We start from the raw sequence: 26,258 nt of genomic DNA on the forward strand, positions 1-26,258 counted from the left end.
ACCAATGATTCTTCTATGACTTTACTACGATTGGTGTGTTTAGCAATCCATGTAAAGGTAAAACTTCTACAGGGGTACATCCATGCCCTGATCCCTTTATGATGACCCATAAGTAAAGCTCGCTGAACAGAAAGTAGAGTGTGCTTTCTCCAAAGGTGGCGTTTTCAGTGGGAGAAACGCTTCGTCACTCATCCAAGGAAGCACGTTCCCAGAAGCCCAGTGGGTACATCTGAAGGGGTGCAAAGCTGGACAGGACCACTCGAGCTGGTGGAGAAAATATTTCATGTGATCTAGCTGCAAGAAAAGAGAGCCTAGGAGGTCGGAAAGGCTCTGGGTCAACAAAAGGGGAACTCGGCTGAGACCCCTGAACATAGATCCCAGCCTGGGGCAGAAACAGATGATAATGCACGACTCACCATGAGGCGCCATGTGTTGTTTAGGAGATCATCTTGGTCATTTGATTTAACTGCTAATTCACCCACTTATATAGACTCAATAGGAGTGCATGCAGGACGTGTTAATGACTGAACTCGGGGATTAATTGATCTCTCATGGGAGAGACCAAAAGGGGGAATTGTAAGAATAGATTATCGTAGTGTTAGGGATTTAGTTGTATGAACCACAGTAAAGTATTCATTATTCATTTAAGCAGGTCATAGGTCATAGAACTGGGAGAATAGGTCAGAGGTGTATGTGAGAAGCAGGGATGACAGAGCTGCCATCAGTGGGATAAGGAGGTGGTAAGCCAAAGCAAGGACAACATAGTGTGCAAAGAAGTGGGCAGCAAGGACTCGAGATAGAGTGACTCGAGATACAGAGGGCATCAGCAGGCACCTAGTTTTGAGACACAAAGGTTGTTGACTTCTGTGTATCAATGTGTGCTGCTGGGACTGCCCCCCTGGATTTTGCTGAGCTATGAAAATTCCCAAGTACATGTAATAAAATTAATTGTTTATTTAAAAAAACAGAAATGGGATATTACACTGTTTTATGAGGCATTATGCTGCTGATTTATAAAGAAATACTGTTTCCAGGGAATCATGCTTTTCTGATTACAAAGAGAACAGAACGTACTGCAGGGGGAATTCTCCCTCATCTCACACAGGAGGAGAAAACAGGAAGCCAAGGTCATAACTCAGGCTCCCTGAGAGACAGAAAGAATGGGGACGTTTAAGTTTTTTACGACTGTGGAGTGGGCCGAGGCTATAAAAGTTTGAGTAACGTGTAAGGACAAGAAAGACATTGTGGACAAAACAAGACACCCCCCATAATCTTTAGTGACAATATTATAGTTAGTTAAATGGTCTGATTGTTCAAATCTGTATTTTCTTTGATTGTGGTAAAATAATGTGTGCCCCAGTCTCCAAAAATGACATAGTGCAGGAAGCGTAGTTATTCCTCCGTTACACCACAAGAGGGAGTATCCCCTAAAATGAGCAGCTCTAGCGGGAGTAAAGAAGCCAGCCACTACCCATAAGGCAGTGCGCCTATAAGCGTTATGTGAGACTGCAAAAGTGTGTAACGCTGTGCTATGTCCATGTATATATTTGCAGGTAAGCAGATACAAGATGGTAAATAACTTAAAATGTGTCTACAGATGAGTCCACGGGGTTGCAGAGAATGTGGGAAAGTTGGCCGTTAATCCCCACTATGTGTCATTAGTGTATAAGTTATTGGTAGCGATGTGAATTAGCCGTGATGCTAACGATTAGCAGCTAGATCTGATTCATTAGTTTGTGTGGAAACCTCGTGGCACTTTTGTGGATTTATACCTGTACCGGGCTGTAATCACAGCAGATATAGACTGGTGGATCACACTATCTTTTGTTTATGTTTATTTCATTGTTACACGGTAAGAAATATTAGTGATTTGAGTTTAAAGACTACCCATAAGGCAGTGCGCCTATAAGCGTTATGTGAGACTGCAAAAGTGTGTAATGCTGTGCTATGTCCATGTATATATTTGCAGATGCAGTAAAGGCGAACTCACAAAGCCACACTGGTTTCAATTCATTTTAATTCAAGTGTGCAACAAAATTTGGTGGCAGCGGTGGGATCAGCGGTGCTACTGAGAAGCAGTGTGAGATTACAGAATCGTCACCCACAGTATGGAGTTGGAGCAACTGCAAGACCAGCTAAGTGAGAGCTTGCTACAGTTAAGGTCAGACCAACTACAAGAAGTGTGTTTACAAGCTAAAATCTCAATCGGAAAACAGACAAAGAAGCACACGCTGATCAGAACAATAAGTGAAGCAGTTGAAACAATTATTGAAGTGGAGGAAGAGGAAGTAGCACACACATTCCTGGACAGATTAATTAAAACTGTTAAAGAATTAAAGGAAAGAGATGACCCTACACAGAAACGTGAAGAGAGTGTCAGTAGAGATGCGGTTGCATTGGCCAGTCTACAAGAACAATATGCAGCATTGCAACTAAGTTTTCAAACCTCAACAAAAAGGTTAGAGGAAGAAATGGCAAGATTGACAGACAGAATGGCCTCCCAAGAAACTAATCAGGGTCTCGCTGCACAGTTACCTACTCGTCCATCACCGTTACCTGCTTCACCAGCAACACAGCCCCCTGAAGTGACTATACGCAGGGAATTTAGAATCAGTGGCCAAATTGGGGAACGGGGTCAGAAAGACAAACTGTCATACTCCAACCTGATTCATCAAATCGAAATGGGACTTAAAAAGAATCACAGCGAAGCTGAAATTATTGAAGCTGTTGTTAGGGCCATAAGCCCAGGCCTAAGTCTTCGTGATATGTTGGAGATTAAAACAGACCTCACCCTCATGCAGCTTCGTACCATACTGAGGGGACACTACAAGGAGGATAGCTCTACTGACCTCTATCATCGGCTGATAAATATCACTCAAGGAAGTAATGAGTCCCCACAGAACTTTCTATTTAGGGCAATAGAGCTGAAAGAAAGACTCCTAGCATCATCAAGGGAGCCAGGAACAGATGAACAATACAGTGTCGAACTGATTCAGAAAAAGTTTCTGCGAGCCGTTGGCACAGGTCTGATTAGCGACAATGTGAAATACCAGATCAAACTCTACCTGGATGATCCAGCAGTCACTGACGATGTGCTGATTGCAAAGACAAATGAAGCAGCCAGCCTTGAGTGGGAGAGGCAACAAAAATTCAGAAAGACCATCCGAGAAATGAAAGTAAGAGAGATAAAAGCAGAGGCACAGTCAGTGCAGGAGGCAACGGTTGGTGCAGTGGGTGGGCAAGACCAGCCATTCTCCACCTCGACAAAAGGTAAAGCTGCTAAAGCACCAGCAACAGTGACACGCAAGGAAACTGAGCTGTTTGATATCATCAATCAACTAAAAGGGGAAATAGCTGAAATAAAAGGAGTGATTCGTGAGTCGCACCGACCTTCTCCCTCACACCGCCCAAGCCTCAAACGTGGCTGCAGGGATTGTCAGGACAGCAATAGAGGAGAAAACTGCGACCACTGCTTCAAATGTGGACAAAGTGGGCATTTGTCAAGGGGATGCCGCACCCCGAGAAAACTTCCAGACAGGGCAGAGCAGATTGGTATGTCAGCTAGCACGGTGAACCCACGCCCGTCACCCTCTTTTCAGCTACTAAACCAAGGTGAGCAACAACAAGATGTTCACAAACTCTTGACGGACAGTATAAAACATTTGGAGACAAAAGCAGCAGCCGCCACACCAGATAAGAGGAATGAAGCGGTCTCCGTCAGCCTCCTCTCCCCAAAACGAAGAGCCCAGCTCCTCAATCTTATAGGGAGGAAGCACCTGATCACCTGCCTGCTTGAGGGAGTAAAAACCGCAGCGTTGTGGGACACGGGATCACAGGTTTGTCTCATAAATGAAAAATGGAGACAACAGAACATCCCACACCTCAAAGTTAGGAGTTTAACTGAAATCATTGGGCCTGGTATATTAGATGGGAGGGCAGTAAACCAGACCCCAATCCCATTTTCCGGGTGGGTTGAAATCAAATTCAGGTTGCCCACAGAAGAGGCTGCGCAGTTAGAACTTCTCGTGCCAGTATTAGTAGCTCAGGAAGACGGGGTGGCGGAGGAGCCAATAATTGGCTTCAACGTGATTGAATACATGCTAGAGAGGGGAATAGAGCCACCTCGTGCTGTAACAGAAGCTGTTAGCACAGCATTCTCCATTGACTGTAAGAAAGCGGAGGTCTTTATAAAGGTGATGAAGAGTGGAGACGATGGGCTAGGTGAGGGCAGAGTGAAAACTGGGAGAGAATTAATGAGTATCCCACCTGGTCAGACAAGAGTGGTCAAGTGTAGTGTGAGAGCAGGCCCACTCCCAGCAGGTCAGGATGTACTGTTCGAGCCCAGCCCCTACCCTCAGATGCCAGAGGGATTGGAGGTGCAAGAGGGCGTTGTCCATTTACAGCAAGGCAGCTGGTCCCGTATGAGCCTCCCAGTCACTAATACCAAAGCTTATGAGATCATACTGCCTCCGAGAACTGTTTTGGGACAAACTCAGAGGGTTCGAACTATTTACCCAGCAAACACAGTGACAGTGGAAATAGAACAAATGGGAACAACAAGATCTACTGTAGAAGCAACAGCTACACCTCCAGCTAGCCAAATTGGGGAACGGGAAAACAGAACAAGAAGCAACAGTGAAGGTGTTTGGGACCCCCCAGTTCCCCTCGACCATCTCTCTCCGGCACAGCAGCTGAAGATCAGGCAGCTATTAAGGGAGGAGAGTAATGCCTTTGCTCGTGATGAACACGATGTTGGCAATATCCCCTCACTGCAGCTTAAGATCCGCCTCAGCGACCCCACACCTGTCCGCCGAACATATATATCAGTGCCTAAACCACTTCATAAAGAAGTAAAAGAATATTTGGAAGACTTGCTGAATAGAGGGTGGATAAAGAAATCAAAATCCCCCTACTCCAGCCCCATCGTATGTGTACGAAAAAAGGATGGCGGCCTCCGCTTGTGCTGCGACTATAGGGAGCTAAATATGAAGTCAATCCCTGACCGCCATCCCATACCACGCATACAGGATATGCTCAACACATTGAAAGGGAGTTCCTGGTTCTCGGTCTTAGACCAAGGGAAGGCTTATCACCAGGGCTTCCTGGAAGAGTCAAGTCGCCCTCTCACAGCATTCATCACACCCTGGGGATTGTATGAATGGGTAAGAATTCCTTTTGGGCTGTCGTCTGCACCGGCAGAGTTTCAGAGGTCGATGGAAGAATGCCTTGCAGGGCTGCGGGACGACACATGTCTGCCTTACTTGGATGACAACCTTGTTCATTCAAAAACATTTGAGGACCACTTAAATGATCTAAAGCAGGTCCTGCAGCGTTATCAGAGCCATGGAGTGAAATTAACACCCAGGAAATGTGAACTGTTCAAAAATCAGGTGAGATTCCTGGGGAGGTTGGTAACTCAAGATGGTCACACCATGGACCCCGCTGACATTGCGCCTGTCCAAGCCTTAAAACAAAGGAACCCCACCACCATTGGGGAAGTGAGGAAGCTGTTGGGATTCATCTCATACTATCGCAACTATATTCCTAACTTTTCGCGCATTGCAAAGCCACTCTATGACCTGCTCTCCTCAGAAAAGCCAGGGGAAGGGAGAGTCAGGGCGTCAAAACACAATAAAAAGACAAAGAATCAAGGGGGTCAGCTACCATCCTCTCACCCAGTGGCATGGTCAGCTGAGCATCATCAGGTGGTCTGTCAGCTCGTCAACTTCCTCATTCAGCCCCCCGTTTTAGGTTATCCTGACTTTGAGCAACCATTCATCTTACACTGTGATGCATCACAGGAGGGACTTGGAGCTGTGCTTTACCAAAGACAAAATGGGAAGCTAGTGGTTATAGCATATGGGTCTAGGACCCTTACTGCCCCAGAGAAGAACTACCACCTCCATTCAGGGAAGCTGGAATTTCTTGCCATGAAGTGGGCCATATGTGAGAGGTTTAGAGATTATCTCTACTATTCACCACCCTTCATTGTCTACACTGACAATAACCCCCTCACATATGTGCTGACAACGGCAAAACTGAATGCAACCACACACAGATGGGTGGCTGAACTCGCTGACTTCCAGTTCTCCATCAAATATCGACCTGGTAGAGCTAACAGGGATGCAGATGGTCTCTCACGAATGCCCTTGGATATGGAACACTACATACAAACGTGTACAGAAGCAGTGACACCTGAGGTCCTAAACAGCGTGACTCAGGCTCTGGCTGTTCAGCTGCAGGGAAGTGAACCCTGGCTCTGCCCGTTAAACATCTCAACTGTGGTAGCAGAGCAAAGTGAGGAGGTAGGGATGTCAGGTCTGGAAATCCCTAAGGCAAACTTAAGAGATGCACAAAAAGAGGATTCTGTGATCGGGGAAGTCCTGAAGTATGTCATCTCTAATCGGTGGCCAAAAGGCAGAAAACAGGCAGGCAACAAGGAGATCGCTGCTCTGGCAAGGGAAAAACAGAAACTGCACCTTGATAATGATGGTTTACTGTACAGGAAAACACTCAGCCGAACACAGCTACTTCTGCCTAAGAAGTTCCATTCGCTCATTTATAAAGAACTACATGAAGACATGGGTCACTTGGGGGTGGAGAGAGTTTTGGCCCTCATTCGGGATCGCTTTTACTGGCCTCACATGCAGAAGGACGTGGAGCACTACATAACACAGGTGTGTAGTTGTCTAAAAAACAAGCGTCCCCACAAGCCCACCCGAGCCCCACTGATCAATATCACTACAACGTACCCGTTTGAGCTGGTCTCCATTGATTTTCTACATTTGGAGAAATGTAAGGGAGGGTATGAGTATATCCTCGTGGCCATGGACCACTTTACACGATTTGCTCAGGCTTATCCCTGCAGAGATAAAAGTGCCAAAACAGCGGCAGAGAAAATATTTGGAGACTTTGTGTTGAAGTTTGGTTTTCCCACACGGCTCCATCATGACCAGGGAAGAGAGTTCGAAAACAAACTCTTTGCCAAGCTGGAGGGATACAGTGGAGTCAAGGGGTCCAGAACCACACCATACCACCCCCAGGGAAATGGTCAGGTAGAAAGGTTCAATAGGACACTGCTGGCCATGCTTCGGAACCTCCCAGAGGGGGCAAAAGCAGACTGGAAGGCATCCCTGGCAAAGGTGGTCCATGCGTACAACCGTACGCGCAGCGAGGCTACTGGTTATGCACCTTATTTCCTCTTGTTTGGGAGAAACCCCAGACTCCCCATTGATATGATTTTTGGTCTCACAGCTAATGACCAAAGCCCTTCTCATCAAGACTATGCTGAGAAGTGGAAGATTCGCATGCAGGACGCTTACAAACTGGCCTCAGCGACAGCCTGTAAGGAGAGTCGACGGGGAAAAGTGCTCTATGACAGAAAAACACATGGCGCAGAGCTGTACCCAGGGTGCAGAGTACTGGTCCGAAATTTTGGTGAGAAGGGAGGACCAGGGAAACTGAGATCCTTCTGGGAGGACCAGGTGTTTCAGGTGACACAAAGGAAACATAAGGAGAGCCCAGTATATGAGATTAAGCCAGAAAATGGCAAGGGACGTGTCAGAGTCGTCCACAGGAACCTCCTGCTGCCGTGTGACTTCTTGCCAGTCGAAAAAGTCAACTCACATGCAGAACTGGGAAAGCAAAAACAGAAAAACAACAAGGACAGACATGAGCGGCATGAGCAAGAGGACAGTTCGGAGGATGAAGATGAATGGAGAGCAATCAGAGGACTGTCAACAGAACAAGGGGAACGTGGTAGACAGTCCTGGTGGACAGAAGCATCAGAGTTCAATGCAGAAAGTGGAGCAGGCAGTAGGGAGGATCTCTGTGATGACAATGACATGGAACACCAGGAGGATTGCGAAGAAGAGAATCTGGGCGTGAACGATATAGAACACCAACGCGACCAGCATGACGAGGATACAGAGGCACAAGAGAACATTAAAGACACAGAGCAGACGCACCAGCTTGAGATAGAGTGCAGTGACCAAGAGGACACTGACCAGTCACCTGTCAGTGTGAAAAAGTATCCTTCCAGAATGAGAAAACAAAAGCTAATGTTTACTTACCACAAGTTAGGACAGCCAACATTAGCACTTGAATAAGTACCTCAGACACAGTCATATGTTACATATTGCAGTAAAGCAGTTATAACAGTTACATTTTCAGGTTTTTATTAATGCTTTATTAGAAGAATAGAAATGTTAATTCTGTTTTGTTAGCCATAAAGAAGAGTTAGTGTAATGACCTGTTATGAGAATGGCACCCTATGTTATGTAGCGAGGTTATGTCCAGGTGAGAGCACCTTACTCAGTAAAGATGCAGATACCCGTGATATGGACGGAAAAGCAGTGGACTGTTATCGTGCACAATAACACCTGCTGCGGCATATGACATGAAGGGGAGATACATGTCATGTGTTTCACTGTGGCTAGCAGTGATGCTGAACTCTGACTCCTAAAGGGATGTAGCCTCCTACAAGCAATGTATAGTTGCCACATAAGGACTGATATTGGTAGAATGTCGGGACGCCATTAACTTTTTGAGGGGAGAGTGTAAGGACAAGAAAGACATTGTGGACAAAACAAGACACCCCCCATAATCTTTAGTGACAATATTATAGTTAGTTAAATGGTCTGATTGTTCAAATCTGTATTTTCTTTGATTGTGGTAAAATAATGTGTGCCCCAGTCTCCAAAAATGACATAGTGCAGGAAGCGTAGTTATTCCTCCGTTACACCACAAGAGGGAGTATCCCCTAAAATGAGCAGCTCTAGCGGGAGTAAAGAAGCCAGCCACTACCCATAAGGCAGTGCGCCTATAAGCGTTATGTGAGACTGCAAAAGTGTGTAACGCTGTGCTATGTCCATGTATATATTTGCAGGTAAGCAGATACAAGATGGTAAATAACTTAAAATGTGTCTACAGATGAGTCCACGGGGTTGCAGAGAATGTGGGAAAGTTGGCCGTTAATCCCCACTATGTGTCATTAGTGTATAAGTTATTGGTAGCGATGTGAATTAGCCGTGATGCTAACGATTAGCAGCTAGATCTGATTCATTAGTTTGTGTGGAAACCTCGTGGCACTTTTGTGGATTTATACCTGTACCGGGCTGTAATCACAGCAGATATAGACTGGTGGATCACACTATCTTTTGTTTATGTTTATTTCATTGTTACACGGTAAGAAATATTAGTGATTTGAGTTTAAAGACTACCCATAAGGCAGTGCGCCTATAAGCGTTATGTGAGACTGCAAAAGTGTGTAATGCTGTGCTATGTCCATGTATATATTTGCAGATGCAGTAAAGGCGAACTCACAAAGCCACACTGGTTTCAATTCATTTTAATTCAAGTGTGCAACAAACGGGCCGACATTTTGAGATCTGCCCTCTCGTGCACATCTGCCATCCGGATGATTGTGCTGCTCAAAGTGTTTGTGTGGTATAAAGAGAATTGTATTGATTAAAGTGATTGTTGATTGAGCATTAAAACACCGAGTGTTGTTCTTCCTTCGATCAAAGAACTGGGGTAATTTAACGCTCTCCAGAGCACACCTCCACCTCTCCAGGCTGGCTTACACAAGCTCCACCTTTGACTATGAGAAAATAAAACAGTAGAAACGCTGTTGCTTGTCCCAGGAAAATACACAACGTTGTCCATCCTGAACTCTGTGGCTGTGAAGTTGGTCTCTGATTCTGAAACAGACCAGAGGTTCCTGTAAAGAGCATAAAAATATGTATTTGTTGACACTTGTTGGATTTGGAACTTCAAGAAGTGACATTTATCATCCTTTTCAGCATTTTTATGTAAAACAGCCCAAGTTATAATGATAACTATCATACAAAAATATAATCTAATAATCGACTTACTACTGATCTTAAGCTGGAAGAGCCGTGACCATAATCAGTGTTCAGCTCACACAGGTACAGACCGAGTCATCAGTCCTGAGTCTGGACAGTTGAAGTCTGATCCGTCCTTCTCTGAGGGCGTCTTTGTCACTCTGGACTCGTCCTGAAACGTTTCATCCTGAGACACCTCAACACCTTCATGAACCTGATACACGACTGAGCATTTAAGCTCAGCTTTGAGTTCACAGTAGATAAAAAGAGTTTTGTTGGATCTGTCAGGTTTGGTGGTGAACGTCCACTCCAGTGTGATGTTGTGGTTCTCCTCTGCCTGATAGCAGGTCTGTGTCACATTGACTACAAATGATCCTGTTGAGGAGACAGAGAGGGAAAGAGGGGAGCAGACACACTCTGGAACAAATCTGTTGTGGAGCTTTATTTGGAGTTCATAAAGTGAAGCTGTAAACTAACCAGAGACACATGAGGTGAGGATGATGAGCAGCAGGATCCTGCAGATCATCTTCTCCCTGTGAGAGGAGGGCGAAGAGTCATCAACACACGAGGTCAAAGGTCAGTCAGCTAGAAGGAGGGAAATCTACAGTCTGACTTCATTCACTCATTACAACATCTACAAACAGACACGACAAGAAGCTGCAGACACATCAAAGCAGGTTTGAAGACATTTAGAAACAGTGTTGCAGTTACAGCGCTTGTTCAACAGGGTAGAAAGTAGTTTCCAGTGTGGTTATGTGATAAAAATATGAGTTCAAGTGGATGCCTTATTCAAATATAACAACATAACTTGTAGAAACGTCATCAGTGTAATAGGAATGATAAACTGATAACGACTGAGGTTTCAAGGTTTCACCAAGCTGACAGCAAAATGTACCTCTGTTAGTTCTCACATTACAGTGAAAAGACATCACTCGTTCAGCTTTGTAAAACATGACAAAGAATGGATTAAAGAGAGAGAGAAAGGAGAGAAGAAGGAGGACAGCTGTGTGAAAATAAACGATGCAAACAGTCTGTGTTAGACTGTAAAACCAGCTGGTGAAATAATAACATTCTAACTACTGATAATGAGAGCAGAGATTTCACTTTAAACACTCTCAGAGGTGTTTGACATCAAAACGAACTGTTCCCAGGAGAGTTCCCCTAGAAACTGTTCGTTCTATATAAGGTGCTACAAAAGGGAACTCAGTCAGTGAAACCTGTTCGAGTGCATGTTCGTGTCTTACAGCAGGATTCTTCTTTTCCTAACAGTCGTTTCTGCTTCAGGTTTTTGTTGCAACTCGTTTCAGTCATGTATTAACATTTTTTATTTTTCCAGACTTACAGAAAATGTTTGATTCCAGATCGATCCACTCTCATGTTTCTTCCTTTTACTCGTGTGAATCAAAGCCCTTCATGTTTCACATTAACTTGTTTTTCTGGTGTGTTTCTAATCAGTCGTTCATTTCAAACCAGCAGCTTCTTCCTTCTCTGAGACATTAACACTTCTGCTGACGGTCCCTTCGTTCATCCGCTGCTCATTAAATTATTAATGTGAATAAAGTGGACAGCTCGCTACTTGCTCTCTTCTAAGCTGGTGATTAAAAGCTGCTGGAGACTGTTTGTGTTTTTCATGTTCAGGCCTTTAAAACATGTTGAATTTTAACATGTAAAACTCAGCAGGGTTCAGGTCTGGACTGGGATGAAAAAATCGGCCTGGGGATTTTGACTAGAGACCGGCCCACCGGGTATTATAGGAAAAGCCACGAGGCCTTTGAATGAAAACGAACGCTGTCGCGACAGTGATGTGCGCTGTCTTGGTGGTATATATTATGGCCCTGGTATCGTGACTGATTTCTAGAATCAATTCAATTCCAATTCACAAGGTCCTGATTCGATGCGATTCAATTTTGAATCAGACAGTTAGAAATATAATAATTCTTATCTTTTATCAATACTGATACATGTGAGACTTCATCAGAGGTGTGAGCATCACAGCAGAGGCCTTCGTGTCAAAGTAACTGAGGACAAAACAGAAAAACATGAAGGAGATTTTCCTGTTCTGGCTTTTTATAGCAGATAAGCTTCAAAATATTCTGCAGTAGAACAAAAACTGAAGAAAACCATGAATCAACATGTGAACATTACCTGATGCTGCTGAAGTGCAGCAAAGTTACAGAGGTTTTATTAGAAATACAGCCAAGCAGTTTACAATGTTGCATGATTTTAAAAAGTTTACATTTCTTCAGTATTGAACAGCAGAAATTAGGCTCACAGATATTTGAGGTGGAAACTGTTCTTCAAGTACAGGAAGCTGTGCAGGAAGTGTGATTTTGTCGTGGTGGAAGCTAAACAGCAAAGGTAAGAGTGAATGCATGACATTTATCCAATGTGAATCGTAGTTTGATCTTCTTTTGCTGTTGGTTCAGTGAATTTTGGTTGGATATAGACAAAACCTGCAGCTCAGAATCTAGGGCACAAAAAAAAACACCACAAAGTGAGGATCAGAATCAGTGAGCTGTCGGCTGTTAGCCCCAACGGCGTGTCCGTGTTTGTGCCGACGGGTGAGAAAGCCGAGAAAGAGGAAGCTGATTCTGATGCGTCGGTGTTTACGTCTTTGTGTGGAATCCGTGTACCTGCTCTCATTCACTGTTTGTTGGTTGTTGAAATAGTTTCACGACCTTTAACCTGAGATTCTGGCGTTTCTGGCAAAATGCATTTATATTTAAAAGTTCATTCAGGATTTAATGAATCGATATTGCTTTATTCAAGCTACTCACCTCCCTCTATCCGCCTGCACTTTCACACGTACACGCGAAGGACTACAGGAATATCTGGACCACGGCCAATCAGAGAGGTCCCGCCCCTGACTATCTCTGATTAGTTTAGACCACAATATGGGCATAATGTGTGTCTGTTGTTGACCACAGAGAGACTTCCAGAGTTGCAGAGTAGTGATGGGATTTCTGGCTCTTTTTAGAGAGCCGGCTTTATTGGCTCCCAACTGTCTCTTCAGGTTGTTTTGTTGCTTTAATTTATTTATTATTAACAACAATACAAAATTATGCACAAAAGGAATTACTAATGTAAAAAAAGTGGTTTTATTTGTATATGTTTATATATAAATATATGTGGTGGCCCCTAGAGACAAAACACATACAAACTCCAAAACACATTGCTGGCATTAACTGAACTTCCAAAGCAGAGCTACTAGATCACTTAAATTACACAATTGAAAGCATGTGTGTATTGTTTGTGTATTTATACACAGGCACTCATATATATTCAAATAATTTAAACAAATGTTCATTTACCTGTTATTACCACACACCAAATCCAGTCGTTGGTACTTGCTGGCTTGTGTAGCCACGAGGTAACAAAAGCTCAACACTGCCCCCTAGCATCCTGGAGCACTTCTGTTGTGTTTTGTACGTGTTTTGGAGTTTGTACGTACTTTGTCTGTAGGGGCCACCGTAAATATACTTTTATTTATTCACTCCACATAAAATGTAATAAACAAATCATATAATACAAAAACCAACTATTTAAATTTCAACTTTTAACTATTTAAATTTTCAGCTTTTCCCTTTTAAACAAATTTAAAGTGAAACAACACAAAACACTGCAAACCACAACACGATTAAATATAAATTATAATATGAAAACAAACAGAAGATGCACATCCTCTGTCATATGGACCTGTATGAATAAACTTTCTGAATCCTTTATCATCTGCAACTGAAAATAGTTGTGGATGATTACTCTACCTTTGGGCAGGGATAGCTCAGTAGGTAGAGTGGTTGCCCCATGATCGGAAGGTCGGGGGTTCGATTCCCCTTAACAGCTACCCTGAGGTACCCCTGAGCAAGGTACCGTCCCTACACACTGCTCCCCGGGCGCCCAATGGCTGCCCACTGCTTCACTGAGTGAATGGGTTAAATGCAGAGAGCAATTTCCCCACGGGGCTCAATAAAGTACAATAATGTACACACTTTCTTCTTCTTTCTTCTTTCTTCTTTCTAATGTGCTACTGCGAGAGTAACTACTGCCCCTCCCCCCTCTTCCCGGCGCTCGTGTGCGGAGTGAAGCGGAAAAAAAGTGCGAGAGAGAAAGAGAGAGAGAGGGTGAGAGAAAGAAATAAAACCCCAACGCTCCCAATAAGGAGTCGGCTCGCGTTGTTCACTTCAGAGAGCCGCCTCTAAGAGCCGATTTGTTCGCGACATCTCTACTGCAGAGACATTTTTTCCCTCCTCAAACAGTTGGTCGCACTGGTGCGAACTAAGATTTTTTTAGTTGCACCGGTGCAAAATGAAATTAAAAATTTTGTGGCAAACAGAGCCCTGCAAACAGATGATCCAGCCAGCCGAATCAAACATGATAAACTACACAAAGCTCTCCTCACCCAGAGGCATTAACTGTCAAAGCACATAAAACCATCATGAGCTTAAATAACAAATGTCTGAAAACACAAAACACCAACTTAATGGTTCATGTCTCACCTTTACTCCAGAGTCTGTTCTGCCTGCAGTGGGAAACCTTCAGTCTCCTCGGTCCAGAAAAGAGGTTCTCAAAGGTTTTGTGGCCACGAGCCCTTTTCAGAGTACAACATTATCCCATATAATCAACCTCAGTTTCACATGATGAGCTTTACTGACAGAAACAGCTACATTCACCAGATACCTGGCTGACTAATAATTCATTAGTAGCAGGAAAGAAGACACAGAATTACAGTAAAAATAAATGAAAGATAAAAAGTGGGATTTTTCTTTCACTCTGTACCTGTTTCATCAGTCCTTACATTACACTGAACCAAGTGTAGTTTCATGTGCAAACACAGCTGTCACGCCCAGCCTCCAGGTCACATAAGCGAGTTTGTGTTCACTGCAGCTTCACTTCAGTTTTCAGTAACTTCCAAGAAAGGCGCTGTTGTTATTTTGGGGGTTTCATGAGTAATGTTTGAAGACAACAGTAAAACAGGAATGATGTACAGGAGCAAAACATTGTTGTGTGTAATCTATTTGTGTGTGTTCTTACAACACACACATTTACCCTTTCTGTGTACAAGAGGTTGCTGGGAAGACAGGCCGGCCTCCTGATGACATTAAAACACATCCAAGATGTGCTCCTGTGATATGAACTACAGACCAATTCAGATCCCAAACAAACTTCAGCACCAGTATTCCCAGTATGGTCACAATGATGTAGAATGCTCTCTTCTTTGATTGGTCAACCCTGTCCCTGTTCCTGCTCTCTTCTCTTGGACCCGAATGAGCTAAGACTCAGAGAACAGAAAGGCATGGAGATGGTACGAGACCATGTTGTGAACAACACATAGCAGACCTGTCCACACTTTCATGCTTTCCACTATTCTTTATTTACTCGGTTGCTGTTACACCTAATTACAGCATTTCAGTGCTTACATATATATGTAAAAAAAAATGTACGAGCTGTGATAACTGTTTCTGATAAAATGAAGAGTAGACTGATATATTAACCTCCTAAGACCTGGTGTCCACATATGTGGACGTCACATTTTGGGTTATTTAGACCAAAAAATTCAATTTTGCTCTGCAAGGGCCTGATAGCCACTTACAAGGACATTATGCTGCTACTGTTCTATCAGAATTTTAAACGAATATCCTCATATGTGGCTCTCATTTTTACTAGAAACAAAGATTAGGTTAAAAAAAGTCTAGTAATTCTTTGTTTTTACATTCATCAGGTCCCAATCAGCCCAAATATCAAAGAGAAATTAAAAATGCTGCCGTGGAAGAGTTCAGGTCTTAGGAGGTTAAATATTCCTTTATTGTGTGAGAAAATCAGACCATGTCATAACTGCTGTAAGTCACACAGAATAGATATCAGAGCCTTAAACAGGCTGACGTCTGCTAAATGGGTCAAACTGGGCAGAAAGTCTACAAACACATAACATCCTTATAGAATATGATGTAACACTATAGATCAACTTAGCTCAGAATATATAAAGCATATAAACAGTTACAGCAATATGATGCAACACACACAGCAGTGCTACTGATCCAAAATACTCAAAGCTTCATAGAACTGAAACCAACATTTATTTTAGCTCCATCCTGCTGCTGATACAGACTTTAGGTTTCTGAACATTAAACTTGTTGCTGCCTTTCATAGTGTGTAACTTGAAGGCCCTGAGTACTTTCTCCCACACTGGAAACACTGGGATGATCACATTATTTGAACATTACCTAGTCATGGTAAACCACATGGGTTTGAGGGAGCTGATGAGCAGTTAGAGAAAAAATAGTACAGAGATACAGGAAACAGTTTATGAAGAAACCTTCTATTTGGCAAAAGATAGTTTTCACTAAACATAACTGCTTTTATAGAATAAATGACAGGATTGCACATGCTTCTCTTTCTAAAGCTGAATAAAATGATTGGGTCTAAAATAAATGCAACACTACAAATACTTCACATTTCAGGGGTAAAACATTGCAATGAGGTGTTTTGGAAGTATCTAACAGCAAACATTAGTGCTGTATGAATTGTGCAGGTGTTAACAAAAAACTTCTCTGTATGTCCAACAGGGGGAACCCAACCCAAGTTGACCCCAGACTCTCCAGAATTGCGTGATATCCCGGAGCACTTGTGGGAAACCGGTATACATGATGTGGGGGAGGTTCTAAAGCCGACGTAGGACCAAGACGTCAGTTGTTTTCTTGCTTCAGCTCAGTTTTGCTTCTTTGACCTTTTTATGAGCAACAAACTCATTTTTTTTAAATCTAACTTTTAGTGTTAAACAAAAAAACAAATTGTTTTTCTAATAATTCCTGTGACTCCTCCTACTTTTCAACTCCATCACAACACATCATCCTCATGTGAAGGATCCATCTAAACAAGCTGAAGGAAGGTATAAAAAGGAAACAACTCATTGAGTAACTTCAGTGCTCTGACATCACAGACTGAATGACGTGTCAGACGCTGTTCTTCTGAGGTTTAACAACTTTTCTGCATCAGGATCAAAGTCAGAATGAAAATCCTCCATTTTCTCTTCTTCTGCTTCTTGTCATACCGTATTTTTCCCGGACTTCAGCTAGAATTAAAAAAAAGACACAAAGCTGGAGTTAATCTGTCTCTGCTGCACAGCTGCCTCTTCTCTCATCCTCTCCCCCTCCCTCTCCTGTTGCTACTTCAATCATGAAACTGATCAATGATCAGCTGATCAGCTTTTCTCTCTTGTTTATCGCCCACTTTGTGCCAGAAACAGGAAACCAGCGGATGTCGCGCTAAACAACAGCAGCATGTTTAAGCTTGATCAGCTGTTGTTAGAATGTATTTAATATTAATTTCTAGTATCAGCTGATGTTTGCTGGAGCCACAGCTGTAAAGCTGCTGGTCATGATGTCGGTTTGGATATGTGGTGAGAGGGAAACATGAAGATGAAACCAGGAGATGTCCTTACTGGATCATCAGAGCTGTGATGGAGAAACAGGTTTACCTTTTAGGTGACATGGATGAGTTGAAGTTATGAACTGTTTCTGAGAGACAAATAACACCAGGATCCTTTTCTAAGCAGCTGACAGCTGGTAACTGTGCAGGGGCGGGTCTAGCAAAGTGTTGCCAGGGGGGCAGGTAGGGCATTAACAGGGAGAGGGGGGCACAAAGAAAAACTTTTCTATCTTATTCTCATTTAAAATGTTAAGTGTTTAACCCTGTAAGACCTTTTGGAGCGGGCACGCTGCGCTTTGCTTGACTATTTCTAAATCCTGGTAGAACTGCAACCACATAATGTAGCACTATATATATATATATATATATATATATATATATATATATATATATATATATATATATGTGTGTGTGTGTGTGTGTGTGTATATTTGCTTAGGAAACCAGAGGAGTTGTACTTCTTATGCATTCAGCTTGTCCCAGGTCACAGTTTCCTTCCACATGAGGCTTTGCAAAAAGTACTTGCAGCAACAAAAACATAATATTCCAGAAAACAGCTTTGCCAATCTGATCAGCTGTTCATAACACTTCCTACGTTGGAATAGACGTCAGCATGAACTATCGCATGATCGCAGTTACCTGCAAAAACTAGAAGTGATGTCATATTTCATGGGAAAGTTTGTTGGGTTTTTCCCCTTCAGGGCCTTATAAGCCTATGCTTGTCACGATGAGTTGTGTGGCTGTCAGTGTGTAACGTTGGGTTGTGTTGTGTGGTTGAGAAGAGGCGGCAAAACACCTAGCAGGCTAGGCGGAAGGATACACACCCACACTGGTATCAGTAATCCACGGTGGTTCTTTAATACGCATTCTTCAGCAACCATATAAAAGCCCGGCTGAACGGCTGCGGCTCAACAACAAAATGCCCAGCGTTCATACAACCCAAGCGTTGCAAACAAAACAAAAAAAAGGGTCTGGAAAAGAAAACATAAGTCCGTCCCTCGTTAAGCACGAGCGTGAAGGCACGTGTCCTCATAATCCCAGAGCGAGAGAGAGAGCGAGAGCAGTGGCACACACTGATGACACCATCAACCCTCGACTTGGGTGTCTTAAAGGGACACCACACCATAACGGCTGTTACAAGTGGCTGGACCCACGTGCAGGACTCGGAGACTAAACATTAACTTAAACGACGGCTTTATTTGCTGGTGAGTCACTCTTGGCGACACATAAACAACAACTTAAACTAACTAGACTGGAGATGCTGAAGGTAGCGGACAATGAATACACACACAACAAACGTGGAGGACGCAACAACTGGCAGGGAAAAACACAAGGCTTTAATACATACTGATTAGGGAATGTGAAACAGGAGGAGAGCACAGCTGGGACTCATCAGACAAGACAAGGGGAGGCAAAACTCAACACATTGACATAGTATACAGACTTTCAAAGTAAAACAGGAAACTGAACAGACGTGGACTAAACCAGGGGATACAGTGACAGAAATCAAACCCAAGAGAATCAAAACACATGAAATCAAAGATAACTAATACAAACAGAAAAACACTGAGTCCACAGACTCAGGACCGTGACAATGCTGGTGTTTTTAAACATCATGTTTGACTTCATGCTTTTCTGTAAAAATATAAAGATAAGCTCTGGTGGACTTGGTTTTATGGTAGGTCTTAAAGGGTTAATAAATAACTATCTGAATCTTATAACCAAAGTGGTCATCTGATGTAAAATGTATAGAAATCGTATATAAGTACCAACAAGACTGTACATCACTGTCACAACAGCGTTCGTTTCATTCAAGGACTTTATGGCTTTTCCTATAACACCTGGTGGGCCTGTCTGTAGTCCAAATGCACGAGCGGTTTTTTCTGTCCCAGTCCAGCCCTGCTGGCATGTGTAGTACGTTTCACAATCATATGTTCTTGTAATCAGTGCACATGTTATAAAAAAGGATTTAAAATCTAAGTGTGTGCTGTAAATGCATTGTTTTTCATTATCATGGCGGAGCTAAAATTGAGGGGACATTGATGGGGCTCTATCATTTTTACCAAAGCTGAGTGTTTGTAATCTCACAGGTGAAAACATATGTAGTTTGCTTTATATGAGATTTCCCAGTTTAATGTGCAAAACAGTATTTGGTTATCCATCAGCTGATTTAACAAGAACAACTGAACCTGCCTTTGTTGTCTATCAGGAACATTTCAATATTAAGATTTCGCTGCATTTTGTGTTTGGTAAATATTTGTATTTGCTGGTATGATCATATGATTATTATTAGACTGCATTTGTCTGTATCACTACTGATTTTGATTTTTATGTGTGTGTTTATTGTAAATCGAACACATCTGCTTCCACGCCACAAACAACAACAGCAACACAGAGTGAAAGTGTCACTGCAGGAGTCTCTACACATCGTCCTGACTGCGCCTGGCGTCTGGTTGTGCGTGCGTCCTTGGATGGTGTTTTGCTGATGCTGTTTTCCTCATGCTCTGCTACATTAGTAAGACAAGGAGGAACTTTGGACTGAACTCCAGAGAAAATGACACAAACATGGAGGTGAGTTTGTGTCACTTGTTTTCTGTCTGTTGTTGCAGGTTTCAGTGAGTGTTGTTGATTCATGCTGTCAGTGGCACTTAACAGGAAGACTCAGGGAGGGGCGGGGCCATCTGCTGCAACCAGCTGGTGGTTGGGTGAGGAAGACGGGACACAGACACGCTGTGGGAGAGAGAGGCTGCAAACAAACTTATAGCAGCATCTGTATGTAAAGTTTTTATAACAAAAATCTGTTTCTCACAGCCAAAGCAGAAAACAAAGAACCACATGAAACAGAAGTAAGATGCAGCAAACAGGTGTGGGTTCATCACAAAGGTGTGGGCCCCGAAGGTGGAGCCACTGACACCTGTGGGAAGGGCTGCTAAATCCACCCGTGATGGGCAGATGTAATCCACACGGTCACGTTGGTGTAGACTTCGTGTTCATGAATGTGACCGCAGCTCCTGCTGAGCTCTTTGTACTGAAACTTAGTCATGTTTTTACTTTTGTTTTCACATTTGGGGAATCCCCGCTCAGGTTTTGCTTTCATTTGGTGTCCAGGTACTTTCATACCATACAGCTCGTCTAGTCAGCCAATCAGAGACCTGCAGCATGGTGGCGTGCCACGACTAAAGCTCTATTCTGTTCTATTCCACAGGCTGCACGGGGTCAGAGTGGACGTTTTTGTCTTTCTGAAATGTTCTTTTGTTAGTTTGTCCACATGATGAGCAGGCTGCTCCATAACTGAACATTCATACATTATGGTGTAAGTGTCATCAACAGTTTTTAACCAACCAAGCACGAAGCATGGATACAAACAGCAGCTGGCTGTTGTTAGGATTTTTTCAGGTTTAAATCAGACAAATAAACGACGTCTATGATGCATAAACGTTCTTCTTCTTCAGTTTGAGGACACAGGTGTGCAAAGAGTGCTTGTTTCCCAGCAACGAAATAATCTTTAACTGAACTCTGATCAGTTTTACCCTAAGCTTTTCAAAATACCGAAGATAAGCCAAGAGTCTGTATTCATGTACCTGAGATCTGACCCACATGCTGTCGATTATTGACCACAGGAAGCACCTGAAGGACAACGTTACAGACAGTCAAACTTCCTGTGAGGAGATGGACAGAAACGAGGACCTGGAGTAAGTCTGGAAGCAAGGAGTGAAATGAAACGAGAAGATTTTCTCTGTGCTTTGTTTCAGGATCCATCTGTGGGCAGGTTAAATATTTGCTGTGCTTAAAATGTTTTTTCTATATTTCCTGTTTCAGCAAATTGTTTCAGAGGTTATCTGCACACTGCAGAGCAGACAGACTGAGCAGCTGTGATGAAAGGCAAAGACTGACAAAGCTGGCAATGAGAAGCTGCACAGATGAAGTCGTCCTGCAGTGGCTGAGAAAAAACTCAGTCTGACGCCTTCAGCAAACTCACAGACGTGTTTGACTTCCTGAAGAAACACATTGATGAGGAGGAGAACCACAGCGATGATGTTCACATCACCTTTGTGGCTCATGGAGCAATCGGAGACTTCATGATCCCAGCCAGCTGTTACCTGCCTCTGCCCACCATCACTGACGTGCTCCTGTATTCTCCCTGGAACTGCGTCACTTCTGGTTTAGCGTACGGTGTCGCTACAGGAAAACTGAGGCCTCAGCACAGAGTTTTTTCCTGTGAAGATAAAGAAAGCTGTACAGTTTCTGATGACAAACATCGACCTGTGAACCTGCCAGATCACTGGAACTCACTGAAGAAAGCTGGAGCACAGATGGTCCCAAACATCACGCTTAGCCCTCTTGGAGATGATGATGGAAGGTGGAAAAGCTTTGAGTCTCTCTCAGCTGAACACGGCCCACCAGGAAGGAACCGCATCGTCATCCCGTTCATCCTCCCAGGACGGGAATATGAAAGCGTCCCGTTCTCTGTGGTGACCTTGGCTCTGTCCCTGGTGCTCCTCTCCTCCAGGTTTAAAGCCACTCTTCACTTCTCTGGTTGTCTCAGAGATCGCTCTACTGGACAGAAATTTGACAGGAAGTATCTTCAGGAGCAGTACGCCTGCGCCATCGACAACAGCTGGATGAAATGTAACCTGAAGCTTTCAGATGATGATAAATGCTGCCTGTGTTAGACATGTTTGTAGATATTTTAGTGTAAAGATGAAGATGATAAAAGTAATTTTTCTATATTTGAGGCTCAGATTGATGATGAAGGGACTTGAATCATCATTTAGTTCCAGCTCATAATCTGATCATAATCTGCCAACATCTGTGGAGGTTATTAATATAAACACTCTTCTCTGCTCGCGTGATACTGATGTCAGGCCTTCAGCCAGCACACACACAGATCATTGACATGAAGTATATAGATTATTTATGTACATTATGTATTATGTAATATTTTTATCTTTTATTGCTTTATGTTGGGCTTTTAGATCCGTACTAGAACAATCAGTCATGAGCCACAGATTTCTAACTCAGACTCTGTCACGTTCCAAACATAGAAGTAACACAAGTCTACAAGTTGTACATCTATGTTTTCATGCAGACTCTGTACTTGTTTCTGATCTTTTGTTATTGTAAAGCATTAAAATGTGAAGCTGATGTCGTCTAAGTGAAGAAGAACAGGATGAAAACCTGCTCATTAAAAACAATGTTGTATATATGAAATTTATGGGGGACCACAAGAACCAGGCGCATCGAAATAAAGAATTCTGTGCTTAAATCATGAATTGCAGAATAAATTTGTAAATTCATTTTTGAATTCCATGTTAAAAAAATGATTTTTAAAATGGTGATTCCACTCCTCATTTCAATCCCTTCACTGTTGATCACAGATTAGCTCAGGGATTAACATTTGGATTAGCAGCTGGATTTGCAACTTTACTTTAAAAATCCTGCTGCATGTAAAGAGCTCTCTGACCGGTTGGACAGACACAGGCCGGCTGCCTGGATTTCTCCTCACTTCTTGTTTGTGCTGACAGCTTTGCCCTGCTTAGAAGTGTGTGTGTACAAAGGCCGCTCAGCCTCAGGATTTACACTCGGCCCGACACGCATGTGAAGAACAAAGAGACCCTGCAGCAAAGCAGAACCTCTGGCTGTGTGCCTGTTTATTATTTCAGTATAGATGATGGAATATGACCAGTCTGCTGTCAGCCTGCTCCTCTGGCAGCGCCTCTCTGTGCTGCCCCCTGCTGGCTCTGGTCATTACTGACTGAGTCCTTGCTGCCACTTTATTAGGTACAGCTTGCTAACACAGCCTCAGACCTGCTTTGAATCTTCATGGCTCAGATTCAGCGAGGTGCTGGAAACATCCCTCAGAGTCATGTGATCAGTGATGTCAGCGCTTTGACATGGATGGTAGTGAAAGAAGGAAATGACAAATGTAGCACAGCAGCAGCGTTTAACACGTCTGAGCATCATTTCAGTGTTTCAGTCATAAAAACACTTCCTGTCTCTGTGGTGGTTACAGTGACATCATGCAGTTTGTGCTTTGACCTCCAGAGGGCGACAAATCAGCACAGACAGAGAGCTCCATTCAAACTTTGCTGCCATCAGGAATAATTCTTCAAATATAATCATCAGTGTTTGAGCAGTTATGATATCAGGGACAATCTAGACATGTGTGACAATACTGAACATGTCACATGACTCACCTCAAACATCATGTGATCCACTCTCAGTCTGCACTTTCATTCATGACTTCAACAGGTTGAAACGAGCTTTGAAGAAACATCAGTTCAGTGCTGAAATATTAAAATGCTGCAGGAAGAAGAACAACAAAGTGATAAAAGACGTTTGTGTTTCAAACAGGAAAACCAGCAGAAATAAATCAACCAAGGACTCGGTTGAAGATTTGTGAATTTCCAAGTTCCACCTGAATGCAACACGGACTTTTCGATGCTTCTGAGCGTCTTAAACGCCTCTCTGGGTGTTTCCTTCCTGCTCAAAGTTTCACTAAAGTTTTTGTTACTAAAGTTAAACTGCCTCTGGACCCCAGTTATCGCTCAGCTGTGTGCAGCAGCCTGTGTCACTCACTCATCCCATCATGCACTGCAGTCTCATAAGGAAACTCAGCTTTTTGATATAAAGTTTTTCTTGTTCTCGAATACAAATATTTTTAAAAGTATTTGCTCGAAATAAGTATTCATAAAAAACATGATATTCGTGCCTTTCTGAATACCGTATTCTGGTTGGGCTCTCCTCCTAGTTGGGATCATTGTCCTTTGCTGCTGCCTGTATTGTGCAGCCATGAGGAGCCTTAATGATGCAGCTGCATTATTTATCCACCATAACAGAGGTTAGTGTTCAGCTCTGTCACCACTCTGGCCACATGTTGCCACACTTGTACTTCCAGCTCTGAGCTGCTGCTGCTGAACACGTTACTTTGGTGCTTATGTCTCCAAGCAGCATCACAGCTTTCAGAGAAGACAAAAGCATCATTTCCTGATAATGTGTGATGTGCTCGTACGAGATGTAAAGACTGGTAGTTTGAGGAAATCCTTTCAAAAACACATTTGCTTGCACAGAGCAGTGAGCCTTCCTGGTTTCTTACAGATTACAAACAGGATTGGAGTGATGAGGTACGCGGTGCTGCTGTCTATGGGACGACCTGGACATCAGAACCAGCCCAGACCCAGACATCTACCAGCACAAGTACACAGCCTTTATCTCACATGTCTGAGCATTCGTTCACCTTCATCTGTCTGTTCTTACTGACGACTCTTCATCCAGTCCACCTTAAACACAGTGGCTGTGTTGCTGGGATGGGAGTTACCTCATGGAGCTGTCATTGCAGTAAAACTGTTTTTATTTCAGTCCATATGAATGCATGTAGCTCTGTGTGGAGATCCTTGTGTACATATTGAAACCTGTCTGTTATCACTCAGCCAGGCTTTTCAATCAGCTGTTTTTTTAATACGTGACCTTTGCTAAATACAGAAATTCTTTTATTGCTGCCATATAATCTGCATCATTATACCTGCATTAATAACATTCTTTACAGCATTATTCCATCTAATAATATTTCTCACAGTATTGATACTGCATTACAGCTGTTTATTGAAGATGTCCATTTGAGGATCCTTCCATTATGTTAACTTTTATTACAAGTACGGTCAGAAGTATTTCATACACATTGCCTATCTGTGCCTATTTTGAGTTGATGTTCGGGTCATTGAGGGTCTTAAGCTTCACTGGCGTGACTGTCCAGGTGATCCATGCTGAGGGAAACTAGAACATAGAAGGATAACTGCAATGCATGCTCACAGTACATATAATACATATAATCTAGGAATAGGCCTGAGCAGAGGCCCAAATGTTTCCAGCTTCTTGTTGCAAACCTGTTGCATTTTATTCTACTTGGTAACAGATGACTGGAGGCGATAACCAGCCCTCATACTCTGAGGGCTTAAGATTATTACCTTGTATGGAAGCTGTTATAGAAAAGAGAAGTTCTGTGTCTGTTTATAGCCATTAAAGATGTACAAGATGTGACTAATGTCTGGAACCTATTTTACTCTGTCATTGACGCCATGGGGGGGCGTGTACCCCGCTGCTTTATAAGTGTCCACAACATGTATTTTGGTCAGAAGACATGAGTTGATGTTTTCTCCGGGCTGTTAATAAACTCATCGTTTGATTGCACTTTTCTGGGGCCTCCGTGGTTTGTGACACTGCTCTGCATTGATCGATTTCACGACATCTGTAACACAGCTCAGGGCTCCATGCTGAACGCATCCATCCAGTGTTATTGATCCAGGACTGATACCAGCATTGGGATCAATACTACAACACACAATCACATGTGTCCACGTGATGTGTTTGACCAGCTTTATTCATTAATGATCAATCAGCTTATTTACTGCATCTGAGTCCAGCTTCATTTAAATGATCCAACCATGAAAATGACATCAGTCCTACAGAAGCACTTAATGCTAACAGGAAGTCATTGATTAAGGTGGAATAACACAGAGACACAACCACTCACAGTTAAGTTAAGCCCCAGGCTCCGGGCCCCGGTAAGCGGCCGCCAAGGAGTGAGCCGGTGTGTACCTGGACGCCCATCCCCAGACACAAAGAACCACCAACGCACCGATGTCTGAGGGAGTCCGCCACTGGCAGGGGAAGTGGTGGTGGGTGGAGATAGGCCTCCAAACCTTGGAGGGCCTGAGATGTCCCCAGAGAGGTGGCGTCTGATACCCAACCTGACATATAGACACAAACATACAGGCACACACAGACACAAACATCCATTCCCACCCTCATGCTCTCATATGCACTTACTCCACACTCATCCAACGTGGAGACAGACATAAAGAGACACTGTACACACGATCACACTCCCCAAGCGTACTCTACCAACCGGGTCTAGGTACCCTCGCCCCTGGAGGGGGGAACTGCACCCAGACCCAGGTGGTGTTACCCTTTTCCCTGCGGTGGGGAGAG

The 26,258-nt window shown here is 43.3% G+C and overlaps 1 protein-coding gene and 1 pseudogene across 1 annotated transcript in view; one reads left to right on the forward strand and one right to left on the reverse strand.

Annotated features, from left to right (window-relative positions):
• LOC146634253 (NACHT, LRR and PYD domains-containing protein 3-like) overlaps positions 1-26,258 on the reverse strand; it is a 675,133-nt gene that overhangs the window by 470,211 nt on the left and 178,664 nt on the right. The gene's annotated exons all lie outside the window — the stretch shown is intronic.
• On the forward strand, positions 21,151-21,943 carry LOC146634267 (uncharacterized; annotated as a pseudogene).

This window comes from Diplotaxodon limnothrissa, linkage group LG3 (assembly GCF_057381915.1).
Source record: "Diplotaxodon limnothrissa isolate DT_005_m linkage group LG3, D_limnothrissa_male_GT1.1, whole genome shotgun sequence".
NCBI lineage: Eukaryota > Metazoa > Chordata > Actinopteri > Cichliformes > Cichlidae > Diplotaxodon > Diplotaxodon limnothrissa.